A 13,492-nucleotide genomic window follows, 5' to 3' on the forward strand; every position below is an offset into this window, starting at 1 on the left:
TTGGATTGGGAGTAAATTATTTTAAATTATAATTTTATCCTTATGTACAGAATTATAATTTGTAATTAAAAAATTAATAAAAAATATATTTGGAAAATAAAATAAATATTTTATTATATTTATAAATTAATAATAATTACTAATATTCTTAATTATGTAAATCATAATTTTTTATTAATTTTAATTTAAATTATGTGAATAAAAATTATTAATAATAGCAACATAAATGAAATATTATTATTGATAATATAGTACAAAATTAATATTTTTTAGAATAAAATATTTATTATTATTAATTAAATAAATAATTAATATTTATTAAAATTAATGTTTAATATTATTAATTTAAATATAATATTTATTTTTATTTTATTAAATTTAATAAAATAAATATTATATAATTATTATTTTTAATAAATATGATATTATTTATTTATTTTATTAAATATTATTTATTTATTTATTTTTATAAGGATAAAATGGGAACCTCCCCCCATGGGAGTGGGAATCCCACTCCCCACTCCAAAATTGAGTGGGACCCACGAATTCCCACTCCCACTCCCCTTTTTTTAAGATAAGTAAACACTGAAATGGGAGGAATACACACTCTACACTTCCACTCCATAAAGCAAACACTGCCATAATAGAGTGGAGTGAATTTAAGCCATTTAACGGAAACAGGGTCCGGATGCATTTTTATATTATTTCTCTATATGATTGAAATTGGAATACTTATTTTTCACTGGGGAATATTCCGTTTCAAAAGTAGTTTCAGGTTCTTTTTTAAAATCTGTTGAGAGTAGATGAAAGGAAATTCGGTCATCCTGTCCACCAACTTGCTCAAACAAATTGCTAACGAAAAAGTTAAAACCAGCTGTCGGTAGAGGAAAACTGTCATTATATTTAAACCTTGTCGGCCATTCGAGATTTAAAAAAGAAAAAAAAAATTATCATCTTGTCATTATATAGTAATGGGTCCAGGAAGTGAAAGAAAAAGATAATTGATAAGAAGAATAATTTTATATAAACTTGTCTCTCTGGTAATTACTTGGTAAAGTTCCAAAAATTGAACAATTTTAAGGCTTGTCATCTTGACATAATTGATGAAATTTAAAACATATAAATATGTTAGACGATGACAAACACATATTTCACCTCAAAGCTGACGTCTCTTTATTAAAATACTTGTGGAAATTTCGGGAAAGCAGCCTATATCAATGCAATTATTGGACTCTTTGAAAATCCATCCGGGGTGAATGATTCATCTGCAATCCATTGAAAACTCACTCCCCATAAAAAATGTTATGGGTAATAATGGTTGTCTAGCTATTTTATGTTTACTATTTATCAATAAGATACAAGAAGTTTCATAAGGTATCACTGAATTACCAACAAAATTTTAAAGGTATCATTTAATTATATTTCCGTTGATAAGTATATTGCAATAATATAGTTTGAAAAAGCTAGTATATATATAATAGTAATGCTGTACAAACACAAACGCACTCACAAACAACGCTAATTTGGAGCATTATTTATTTATTAAGCGCTTGACAACAATTCTTACTAAGCATACCAAAGCAATCGTTATCTCGGGTAAAATCTCTCGTTGTTATGGATATTTAGCAGCACTCTAAGTGGTCACAAGCCATCCCTGGCAAGTGCCAACATCGGATAAGAAGGAGCATTGCGACGCCAATGTTGACTAATGAGCACGAGTCTATAGTGAACGACAATATGGTCAAAAAGCTAACGAGAAAAGTAGACTAAAATAGGTCTCTTGTCCCGTCCTTGCAACTTCTTGTCTTGTTACTTTTACTTGGTGATTCATGCTAAAAAAACATTATAACAGCAATAATAAAAAGAAAAAAAAAAGTGGGTACAATGCCTAAATTAATCTAGAAATCCAAATTAAATAGTCAGTCAAATAAAATTACTTAAAAATCACCCTACAAGCTCTTAATGGTGACAATCACCACCTCTTTAAATAAATTAATGTGACATAAAAATATTAATTGGATAATATCATTACATGATTTATATAATTATTAGTCTTTTAGAGTCCAGCTATGTTGTAACCGTTCTAAAGTAGAGCATCCCTTCATAATCATATGACCAAAGTTATAATGAATTTTTTACTATTTATCATTTTGCATGTGTGACTGAGATTCGTGCTCCACCATAGTCATAGCCTTATAATATATATATTTTTTAAATCAATATATAGCTTCATGTCATATCAATTTGTACAAATAATTTGTAGCTCTATCATTGCATGAGAATTTTTCGTAATTTTATTGAAAGTTTATGCAAAACTATTAAAGATATACCTCTATCTATGTTCTAGACAAAATCAACAAAAATAAAAAAATTTTAAAAAAATAAAAATAGAAGACTTGCTAAACTGGTCCTACCACATTTGACGTTATGACCTCTCAATGTACATGTACATGTAAACAGCGTCTTCGAAGCTAGGATAGGGTCTTTTCCTACCGTTTTATATATTTCTTTCGTTTCTTTTCTGCTCTCTCTAATCATGGATGAGTGGAGACTAAAGGAAACACTATATATAGTGATCATAAAGTTAATTAATTTGAAAAGTATAAGATAAAAATAGATTAAAGGAATCACTGCCAGATCGCCTACACAAACTTAGCCATACTACAAAGGTTGCCCACAATTGGTGCATGTTTCCAAAATTATTTTTAAATCACACGGCTTTATAGAGTATTGAAAATTAATTCTATTGAGCCGTACGACTTAACAATGTGTTCGTATTAAAAAAAATGAGGACATTTATACCTGAAAATAATTATATACATACAAATATACATACACACACATATATTTATTGTATGTACATGTACACACATTTAAAAAATAAATTTTAACAAAAAAAAAAACTCGGCCTGTCCCTTTAAATTGACTAAGGAAACCGATACACTTTAATTTTCCCTTTTATCTAAATTCTATTGAAAAATTGGCCCAAACAAAGTCTAATTATAACTTCAGTATCAAATTGTACGTTTTTACTGCAACAAGTTTTTATTATCTTATTTTATTTTTAATATGTGAGAGAATTTCAAACTTTGAGTTTTACTGTTTTTATTTTATATATTATTCTTTTTAATTTGTTATACTTTTAAAAATTAATATCAATTCAGAATTTGGGTGATCAAGTTAGGTTCGAGCCCAACTCAATATGCAACTTTGCAAGCACAACATACAATCAAGAGTGACACTATTAGCACTGTTCCAAAATTCTCTTAAAACCCCATTTTATATGGTAAATACTCGGTTAGTCATTTTAGTTTAAAGTGTCCGTTTAGTCTCTATATCTTCAAAAATATCTCAAGATACTCCTACTCTTAGATATATTACACTCTCATCTTTATTTTTATAATAATACCATTATTACAATTTTCTTGATTTTAATAAATTTCCAATTGGAAAAAGTTAATTATTTATTAGCAAATTAACAAAGAAACATCAATATAAAAGAACTAGTATTTTCCATGCCATTGCAATAATCTTGCTAATTATTATTTATAAATAAATTAATACCAATAAACTTTAAGCAATAATTAATGCACTTACAATAATCTTACTAATCAATTATTTATAAACAAATTAATTTACAAAATTAATCTTAAAAGAAAAATAATAATAATAAATTTTCACTAATTTTTATTTTACTTTTAAGGTAGATTTGGTAAATTAATTTTTTTATAATATTGAAAATAAATTGTAAAAGGAAAAAAAAAGTAATGATATGAGTGTAAAACAATTAACATCAATAGTATCTTGAGATATTTTTTCTTTAAATATAAGGATTAAAAGGCCATTGAACTTAAAATATAAGAACTAAACAAACATCTACACTAAATAAAAGTAAACCCACTTATTTTTTTTCTCTCTCTTTAATCTTTTTATTTTTTAAAAATGAAATTTGCATGTATAACTTAAACTCAAAGATAACATCTTCCAATACTTACCACCTCTTATGCCAATGATTAAATCTATACCCAGGATAGGTCATTTCTTGTATCTTAAGAAGAAACCAATAAAGCTAAGTTTTACTTCCCTTGCGACCCAAAACCATTTGAATCACATTTGCTTCTCTCTCTCTCTTTCACTCATATTTTTTTAGTCTCATCCAGATAATTGATTTGCATAAACTTAAAACATCAATATGTCTTCTTTTTCTTTCTTTTTTCATATTGATTATTTTTGGAAGTTAGCATTTTTTAGTTTTGTAGAGAGAGAAGGTTTTAAAAAAAAGGTTTATTTATTTAAAAAAAAAGAAAGGATGTTTTGGTATTAAAAAAATATAACAGGAAAAAGAGTTTTAAGAGAATTTTGAAATGGTGCCGATAGTTCAACTCTACAATCAAAATCCACAACACCCAAGAATTCATAGTATTTTTTGAGATCTCCTATCTCAATTTATGTTAAAATTTAATTATTTACAAACTTTTATCCACTACTTAAAAAAATTATGCATTTTGCTTAAGACAAAAAGAGTGAAGGGGGAAAGTCCTTCATCGTCTGGAGACTACAACAAAAGGCTCTGGTTGAGCTCTTATAGTATTTGCAGTAAGATACATTAGTGCTCAGGTAAACTTATGGTTAGAGAGAGAGAGAGTAGGAAGTAGAAGAAAAAAAACAAGAATATTCTAAAACTTAGTATAATATTTAGAAATGTCTGAGAGTAACAATAATAAATAATTGAATAACGCAATAATTAATGACCATAAATAAAAGCATTTTTAGTAAGAAACTGGATGTAAAATAACCAATTTCTTCTTTTGGAAACCTCGTGGGATCAATCGACGAACATTGTGAAAGATTCTGTTTAAGCGTTACGCATGTCAAGCTCATTTACGGGATCTCTTCGCCCAGGCGTCGTATTGCTAACTAGACCCCAATAACCTTCTAAACATACCCCTGTTAGCAAAACTCAAATACAGGCCGGAGCAAGTGGTTATGGAAATATAACTTGGGTTATAGCCCAGCCCAAAAATTTAAAGAGGGACACAAATGCTCCTTCAATTAAAGATGAAGTTATAATTTTTTCAGATTTTTTTCCCACCCTTAATTTGGAAGGATAAAATATTTTTAATATATTATCGTTTGGTTGCTGTACCTTTCTTGCCATAAAAGAGATCCATATATGAGTAAAAGTTAAGCTTATAACTGTGAAAAAACTGTCAAAAAATAAAATAAAAAATAACTGCACAAGATTTTGAGCTTTATTGTTTTAAATATACTGCACAAGAAATTTTAAAGATATAAAAATGAGCTCTATTATTTATCATATAAAAATGAGCTCTATTATTTATCATGAAATCTGAGACCGAATGGATCGGGTACCATTATTGACGGATCACTAGCTCGGGCTGAAGAAAAAAAGTCCACGTTTTATCTGGACTAATTTTCCTTTTTACCACAAGATTAGGGTCTATATAAATACACACACAAAACCAAAAGCACTGCAAACGCAAAACCAAAAGCACTGCAACACAAACAAATACGAGGAAGACTTTCAATGTTGCCTTGCTCTTGCTTAGCAAAGTACACTGCGTTTTAGCAGTATATATATGCCTTAAATTATTTATACTCGAATTAATTATATTTTACTGTGGTGGGAGTTTAGTAGATTAGGGTTTTTGAATCGGTAATGGCTAGTAAAAGTACGAGGCAAGAAGATGATGCCGAGATTAGTGATGCATACCAACGACCTTGTTAACAAGGTTAGTGCTTCTAACGTCAAGGATATAATTCCTGAACTTTTTCAGCACAACCCGATTCCAGGAAGAAGTCTATCCTGTCGTTTCGTGCATGAAATCCCAATTGGCGTCCGCCAGGTCTCACAGATGCGTTTGCATCTTCGGTGTCTGTTGCCAATACGAAATTTCCTGTAGTGGCTCAACTTTTGTTTAAGAGATTATTTTTTCAGCCTAAGAAAAGAGCTTATTATAACAACAAGCCGCAATGGGTAGCCACAGTTAAATTTATAACTCATTTTAGTGAATCAACAACTGGCCCGTTACATTATAGCTCTAGAGTTGCTCCTGGAGAATCCTGAAGCATTAATCCGCACTCCTTAAATTACAAAATTTATCGAGAAACTCTTGAGAAATGCTTCGTGTTAGCAATATTCTATGATTCGTCGGCGGCTTGAAACCTATAGAATACGTAATGCCCAATTTTTTTGCAGATTTGCTTGGAACCGATGGTCTGCCTTGGCATGTTTTCGCCTATATGCTGGTTATGAATCGTTTTGCAGCTGAAATATTTAAATCGTATTTCTCATTTGACATATAGAATTATCATAATCTATAAATTGTATCTTTGCTTTTTCTGTTATAGTAATTTCTGTTATAGTAATTTATCATAATACCAATTTTATTGTATCACAATTCGTCAGTAATAATTTTTCAGGTTATAACTCAAGTTTGATATGTACTTGACATGTGGGTACTTTTAAGCAATTATCATTAGAAATTTTTTTCTTTAAAAGTTAAAGAGAAAAATGTTCTTTTTTTTTTTTTCTATTTTGTATATAGCAACTCCCCTGTTTTTTTGTGAAAGAACGAGCCTCTTTTATATCTTTTCGTGGAAACCTAGGTTTCTCTATTTTCTCTTTTTTAATTCTATTAAATAAAAAATATTTGACTTAAATTAAACGATAAGATACGTATCACCTATGTTTGTTCTAGAGGCTCATCTTTTTTTACCCTTAGACACAAGTATATTAAATGGAAACTCTTACCAAATAATAATTTAGCTTTTTGATGCAAATAGCTAGTTGTCTTACTCATGAGTTCAGCAATGGTGCGGTTAACTAAGTGAGCTAACTCAGGGGTCATTTGGATACATTTAATTGTAGCTATAATTAAATTGTAATTAAACTAGTCGATTATTTAATTTAAAATCTACTCCACTAAAAGATTGGAATTGACCTCCATACTGGTGTTGAGTGTTAGAAAATACATATTTATAAAGGAGAAAACCGTCATTTTACATTTCAAGTCTTACTAACAACCCTTACTTTTATGTATTTAACCTTCTTGTGATTTAATTACATGTGTTTTATTTTAATTAAGTATTTTATGTATTTTAGGGGCATTATAGTCATTTCACAATAAAGGAGAGATCAGACGGCAAAACGGACATCACTTTTGAACTCAGGACGGTCGAAAACCTTAGGAGGAGCATAAAAGGAAAAATAGCACTATTCATATGTACGGTATTATTCACGTGTACGGTACTAACTACGTTATTATTCACAACACTGTTCACATAGACGGATCGATGACGTGGCATTGACCGATGATGTGGCATTGACTGATGAGGTGTCACGATCCTGTTGGGCTAAAATTCTTATGTACTGTTGATGGTGACGTGGCAGCATATCAGTGGATGAAAAATCTCGCGTACGGTACATGCATCACACAGGATTATTTTCAACCAAACCGCGAGTCAAACCGCGTTACTGTTCATCCGAGTCAAACCGCGTTACTGTTCATCCGCGTGGTCAAACCGTGGACTGTTGACTGATGACGTGGCGCAATCCTGAGCGTCCAAACTATTTTTAATCCGATGGCCATGATTTACTCCATGTATCTATAAAAAGGGGGCCTCCTTCCCCCTAATTTGATATCTCTGAATCCATTTTTGGGATCCATTTTCTGTAATTCCCTCTCCATCTTGTATTTTCTTTGTATTTTAATAAATTCCCATTTTGCCCCTAGTTCAATTATGAGTAGCTAATTTCCTTTTAAGCTTGGGTTGAAGGTGAAGTCTCAACATGTGTCATGAGCTTTATTTGGTAAATTTATTTTCTTTTCCCCTCTAGTTTTTGTGGATGATTTGACTTATCGTCGATAAATAATACTGATCTTGTCTAGATACCGCCTTGGTTACACCGGCTCTCTAGTATAAGGTTATTATTATTTGGCACGATAAGCCCTTAGCACCATATTGATTAGAGCGTGGTTCATGAGGTGTGGATTCCCCCCTCATGATTTAATTGGCATTAATAAGGAATATTTAGCCCATGATGCATGTTGATACGGATCCAGATACCCAAGTACGTCATTTCAATAGAATTCTCTTCAATTTATTCTCGCTATTTCAATTCCAATTTTAGAATTTATTCTCGCCATTTTAATTTAAGTTTTAGTATATTCCAAATCATTTCCACCACAAATCCAATCACCCATTTACAGAATTAATTCTACACACAATTAAAATCCACCTCCTCGTGGGATTGACACTCGTCACCATTGATCTACACTACAATAGATTCGTGCGCTTGCGAGTTCATTAAAATTTGCACAACAACTGGTACGCTATCTAAGATAGTATTCTCAAAAAATAATTCAATTCATATCACAATGATTTCTTTACTAAATAATCTTTTGTACCACATTATTAATTAAACTGATATTTTAAATGTCTAATCAATTTAATTATATTTTGTCCCTTGACACTTGTTGATTTTCTCTAATGATCATTTTCAACATATTAATTATGTTGACACACTCTACTTAGACATTTAACTGTCTAATCAATTAAATTATATTTGTCTATTGACACTTACTGATTTTCTCTAATGATCATTTTCAACATATTAATTATGTTGACGGACTGTACTTAGAGAATTCTATGATTTAGTACCAAAAACTCATAAAGATATGTGCTGTATAAATGCTATAATGTTAATCTATAATTTCACTGCTCATAATTGCTTCCACTAAGATACCGTGTAATCTTGACTACAAATGTATGTTGCGCCTTGTTAAGTAAAATGAAATAACAATCATAATCATGAAACCATAATTAACTCAAGATTACAATTGTAATAGAATCAATTCTTATGAGACTTAATAAGTCTAGCGGTTATTTCAAAATTAATTAAATATCATATGTGATCTAGTGCAATATAATCAAACTACGCAAGTAAATTCATATATAGTTAAGATAAATGATTCAACGAATTTACTACAATTTAACATAAATAGACCGCCCAACTTTATTTATTAATTGTGAATTCAATTTGTTTAATTATAAGATAACTTGTATTATGTCTTTTATGAATCCACTTGTATTTATGTTTTCTATAAATCTATATAATGATAACATAAATACAAAAATGGATTTTTGGCTATGGATCATGAAAGAGATATGAAAATTATATTTTTGCTTGCGGATTGAATATGCTTGAGCTAGGGTAATTATTGAAAATACATGAAACTAAGTGGATAAATTAATTGACTCAAGTCATAGAATGTAAAGGGCAATAAAAATTGAAACATTTGTATGCAAAGACTTGTTCTATATGAAAGTAGTATTGTGTATTTATATTTTTTAGCAGAAGCTTTGTGAAAATCGAAATTACTTTGACAATATGTAACCTCCTCACCCATTGTGTGCTTCTGATCTAACTGTCTGGTCTATATAAAGCAAAAATTAAGGGATTTGGTGCCCATGGTTCAGCATAGTCAAGTCCATAAACTATACCTAAAATTCCTCAAAAAATAAAAAATAAAATCACCGGTATGTGAATTTGTATTTCGTTTAATTTTATTTTATTTAAACTCTACAAATATCATAATTTGGAATGTTGTCATTAGGGATGGCAAAGGGTATCGCCCACAATGGATTTGCCAGTACCAAACCCATATACACACAAAATTTAAATTATCAAATCCACACACAACTCGTTGCACGTTTTAGTTTTTTAAAGAAATCTAAGCCGTTGCGGGTTTTGACAATTACCAAACCTGCAATAGTACTCAACCGATTTTTTGCAGGTTTCCACATTTAAAATCACAAATGTTCAATATGTAAATTTATAATAATAACCTAAAATTTCATGTAACATAGTCAATTCTAATTTACAACATCAATCCAACACAAATTCTCAAATTTAAGTATAAATTATACAAATCCATTAAAAAAAAAAAGCCACAAACTAGTGTCTAAATATAACAATTATCATTTCATATTATCATTCAACACAAGCTCCAAGAGAAGATCTTCATTTCATTCACCACCATTACCACACATCCAGCACGATTTCTATAATAATGATTAAGATTAATATTCTTTGAACAATAATACATTTTAGATACTAATATGAAAAGCAAAATTATAATAATGAAATAATCCATATATTAAGTTAAAGAATAATAGTCCATATATATACATATAATCCATGTATTAAGTTAAAGAAAATTCAATCAGAATTACAATAAGTATATTTTTAGATTTAATATTTTTCTATTAAGATTAAATTAAAAATAATTAAAAAAGCGCAGGTTCGTAGATATCCATGCGGATATTTGTCAGATATTTAGCTAATATCAAACCCGCTTGCAACCTATAACGAGTTTCAATTTATAATACCAAACTTGCCCACAAGCCATAAAATTACCCAAAACGGATGGGTTTTGGCATACAAATTTAGATGAATTTACGAATTTGCGGGTACCATTGCCATCCCTAGCTGTCGTCCCAAATTTCTAAAGATACGGCGCGTGATTCATTCCAGCTTCCTCTGTTTCAAATTATTATTGTTTGGAAGATTTTATTGATGCCAAGGTTAAATTACATAATATATAACAAAAATTTCATGTACGCACACACAAAAATTACTCTTAATAACTTAAAATATTTTAACAATAAAATAATACGTAAATTTGTTGGGTACTATTTTTGTGTTGATGTATGTACCTTAATATACTTTATTGACATCACAAATTTGGATGTTATTCAATATCATCACTACTTTCTTAAGATAAGATTCAGTCCTAGCTTGCAAAATCGGCTTAATCATACTACTATTTTTGTTTGTTACGGGGAAGATCACGTCCCATATCAGTGAATTTATAGGCCTCCGCTACTAGTTCTTCATAATAATTAATAATTGTGCAAATAAAAAAATGCAAGAATACAGGTGGCTTTGATCAGTTATTGGTGCAACTATGTATATTACTTGTCATTAATGTCAGCTAAATTAAAGCACCATAATCAATTCGAAATAGTTTCATTTACGGAAGGGTATAGGATGATGAGATCTCCAGTTAAAATCAGCTTCTTCTTGGGAGTAGTAACCTTATTAGGAGCTCGAATTCATTTCTTCAACTGTTTTCGACTACATTGTCTATTTTGATGGATTTTACTTTGGTTTATAATTAATTACTCAATGAAAAATTAACTCAAAATTGTTAATTGGTGACGGTGGCCAGGATCATATTATAGTGCAAAGCATGGCTGTTCCTATCCGAAGAATGGAAAAACATCTTGCTAATGAAAAATTCCATTCCATTAGTCACTTTAAGACAAATGACTTTCATTTTTTTTTCCCAAAAAAAGGTCTTATTGAACAGTAATCTCTTAAAACTGTGGACAAATAAGAACACTTTCCATTTTAATACTAACAAAATACAGCCAATCCCATGGTGTAGTGGAAGCAATTTTCATCCTTACCAGCTGAAGCTTCAAAACCTACTTGTGTAAGCCTGAATTGCAAGTTAATCATCAGCAAAGGAGAGGGCTGTAGAGAGAGACAACACATAAAATGTCTTAATTTATAAAAGTATGTAAAATATGTGCGTTTTATAGGAGTCACCGAAACTTTTTTTTTTTTTTTTTTAGATTATCTCCCCACTAAAACTTTAAATCGTTAAGAAGAAAAGGACCAAGTATTAGAACAAAACTCATTGTTTTGTAACATTTGGAAACTAAATTTAAACAAGAAAAATTAAGTTAGAGGTGAGCTCCTTACCTCATCACTGACAAATTTTACAATTATTTCTCCTGCAAAGACTTTTAGTGCCGTGAGCAATACACAAAATCTAATTATGATAATCATTACATAAAGGTAATAAAGATTTCAATCTAATTAAGAAAATGGAAAGCTGATAGAGAAGATGCAATATTAACCAGCTCAGTCATAACTGGCAAGAAGTTATACATTAAAATCGTAAGATTTTATTAAAAATAGCACCAAACAAACACCAAGCTCTCATTATTGATTTATGCTCTTTCCAAGGTGACTCTAACTTGTCGTCAAATATGGCTAATCAATGTCTTTCATTTTGTGTCTCCAGGTGTGGCATGATAAGAAAAACAATAAAATTTTATTCAGTTAATATTTATATTGTTTAGAGTCCTCTTATCTTACATTTAATGTAAGATATACCCTCATACAAACAGTACGTATGTTCCATATATATACTCTTTATGTGTGAGGGTATATTTTTTATTACATGTAAAATAGGTATTGTTAAAGTTTAGTTGATTTAAAAAGATGCTAACTAAAGTTTGTCAAATCCCACTATTACGATACTCATAAACACAAATCCTAGAGCAAAAAGTAGAATGAATTGATAGTGAAGTGACTAAACGAAACTCCATATGGCTATTAATTAACATGAGTTAAAAAAAGAAAAAGAAAGAAAGAAAGAGAGAGAAAAACTTTGAGCTGGAGTAGATCATGAGCTCCTGTTATAAAAAGGATCACAACTGCTTCAGCATCACAAACGTGTTGAAAGCTCCGGAGCTTTCTTAAAAAGTCCTCTTCTCCTCCTTGAGAAAGCAACATGCCTTGCCCTGGGGTTCCTGCATTTGGAGACATAAGCAATCCAGACATAAATCTCATGTCATACAGGCTTATCCAACCAAATAATATAATATTAAACAATAACTGCACCATCCAAATATATAAAACAATCAGTCTGCAAGCATAAATTACTTTCTAAACTTTTTGTTGCAATGTAAAAAACATGACCATAAATAACTTCTTGGTAAAATCAAACAAAAATTTCAAAATCATACAAATTCAAAATTTCTGAGACATTTTAAAAAACAGGCTAAGTGATACAGACATAAAGTAAACTCACTTTATTCAACAGGTTAATAACAGCAAATGGTAAATGATTATACCCCAGATCCTAATAAAGGAATGTAAATGATTATACCTCCATTTTGTAGTCATCCTAGTTCTAACACATACATTTGCAAATAATAGCCATCCATTTGCAATAATTTCGTAAGTTTTAAATGTTTTGTGCTCAGATCTTAGTGAGAAGGATTTGTTAGCCTTACCTTAGTTCTTTCCTTCAGTGTGCAAAATCACTATCAACAATAACAAAGAGAGATGAATAGTGGCCAAGTTATTGATCTCACTAATCATCTAACATGAAGAATCATAACAAAATTCAATAAAATGTTGAAATATTAGAATAACAAAAGATAAGACCATATGTTGGAGAACATAATAGCAATGAGAACTGGTGGGTGCTAAGGCTTGTTCAGGCCGCCGGAAAAGGAGTGCTTGCGCTAGTGACTATAATTTTTAAGCCAAAAAAAAAAAGAAATTCAATTAAACACCGCCGGCAGGAGAATGAAGTAGATTTCGGAGAAAAATTTACAAATTAAACACCGCCGGCAAGCAGCTGGAACATTTCTCAGATATCCT

The sequence above is a fragment of the Citrus clementina genome, unplaced genomic scaffold (assembly GCF_000493195.1).
Source record: "Citrus clementina cultivar Clemenules unplaced genomic scaffold, Citrus_clementina_v1.0 scaffold_3, whole genome shotgun sequence".
NCBI classification, from domain to species: Eukaryota; Viridiplantae; Streptophyta; class Magnoliopsida; order Sapindales; family Rutaceae; genus Citrus; species Citrus x clementina.